Source organism: Priapulus caudatus, unplaced genomic scaffold (assembly GCF_000485595.1).
Source record: "Priapulus caudatus unplaced genomic scaffold, Priapulus_caudatus-5.0.1 Scaffold59, whole genome shotgun sequence".
NCBI classification, from domain to species: domain Eukaryota; kingdom Metazoa; phylum Priapulida; class Priapulimorpha; order Priapulimorphida; family Priapulidae; genus Priapulus; species Priapulus caudatus.
In genome coordinates, this window is record NW_014577120.1 from 95312 (window position 1) to 97148 (window position 1837).

Genomic DNA, 1837 nt, shown 5'->3' on the forward strand with positions numbered 1-1837 from the left:
AGAGAGAGAGAGAGAGAGAGAGAGAGAGAGAGAGAGAGAGAGAGAGAGAGGTTAGCTTGCTCCGATGGCCAGTCTGCTAATTTCATTGATTTGTTGCGATAATTACTTTGATAACTACGGCGCTATAGCTCGGCCATTGCGTAATCAGATCGTCGTAAAATGTTTCAATTAATGTTTAGTTTTAATTACAATTCCTCGCACGCGACCCGCGTTCTAAAAACAGCGGGAGACTCTGCTGCCATCTACCGGTGAGACGGAGAATGGTCGAGTCGGTGTCGTCCTCTGCCGGCGGAATGGAAAACGCTGCAGACGACGCGCCCTCTATCTATCTATCTATCGCAAAGACGCGTCGTTTCTTCACGGAAGCCTTCTTGTTGAATCTTCCACGAAGTCACGCTGCTTCTCTCCGCGCATGCGCGTGGACTAATAACGACTGGAAATAACTGCTCGCACGGCAACAAACACAACAAACACAACAATAACAACAACACAATTAACGCTAACTCGCGTTAAGAGGGGCCTCTGCTCTTGGTATCGGGGTCTCTCGCCTTCCCCCGCCCCCTGTTCTGGCTGGGTCTGTCTGTCTGTCTGGCTGGCTGGCTGGCTGGCGGGCATGCACGAGTCTAACACTATAGAACCGCGCACCGTTTCCCGGAAAGCTGCAGCGGATCTTGCCTGCCTGGTTTTTCTCCTTCCGTGTAATATACGGATGATGAATATGAACAGGAACAGTGACGGGCGTGGCGGACGTTGCCGCCGCTGCCGCCGCCGCCGCCGTGGTGATGGAGTTAGATATACGTGCACGACGACCCAGCAGACGACCCAGCAGTTCAGTTAGCATCCAGAACTAGCGGTCGTGTTACAAACCGAACTCGAAAAATCAAGTATCGTATTTGACAAGTCTATATAATTTTACCCCGTGTCAAACGGCAGCGAGGAAGCGCCGTACCAGATGATAGGTGATAGATAATCCATGGAAGCTGAGAGGTACGCGCGAAGCTGAACATTAACGTGGAAATCTTGTCGCTGTAACCCGTGTATCGACAAGTATCGGTGCGCAGCGGCTGTACCGAGAAGTAGCGGAACGTAACTTAACGAATGACTATGCATCCGAATCCGAAGACCACCACCGGAAGATACGTCTATCACCGTGATGTAATGAACGGTCGTGGCCCGCGCGGCGCCGGCAGCGGGAGCAGCTTGAGTAGCGTGTCAACTCCGTCGAGTAGTCCTAGTGCAGGTGGGAAGAGCGTTAGGTAAGCTGTCATTGCATCGTCACGTTTCATCCGTGCTGGTGTGAATAGCGTTACTGCACATCACAGCAGTCACTGCGTTCAGAGAGAGAGGGTGGAGAGAGAGAGAGAGAGCGAGAGAGCGAGCGAGAGAGCGAGCGAGAGAGAGAGCGCGCGAGAGAGAGAAGGAGAGATAGAGAGAGGGAGAGAGAGAAAGAGGAGGGCGAGAGAGAGCGAGAGACAGAGAGAGAGAGAGAGCGAGAGAGCGAGCGAGAGAGCGAGCGAGAGAGAGAGCGCGCGAGAGAGAGAAGGAGAGATAGAGAGAGGGAGAGAGAGAAAGAGGAGGGCGAGAGAGAGCGAGAGACAGAGAGAGAGAGAGAGCGAGAGAGCGAGCGAGAGAGCGAGCGAGAGAGAGAGCGCGCGAGAGAGAGAAGGAGAGATAGAGAGAGGGAGAGAGAGAAAGAGGAGGGCGAGAGAGAGCGAGAGACAGAGAGAGAGAGAGAGCGAGAGAAAGAGAGAGAGGAGAGAGAGAAATAGAGAGAGAGAGAAAGAGAGAGAGAGATATAGTGAGAGAGAGATAGAACGAGAGAAAGAGAGAGAGAGAT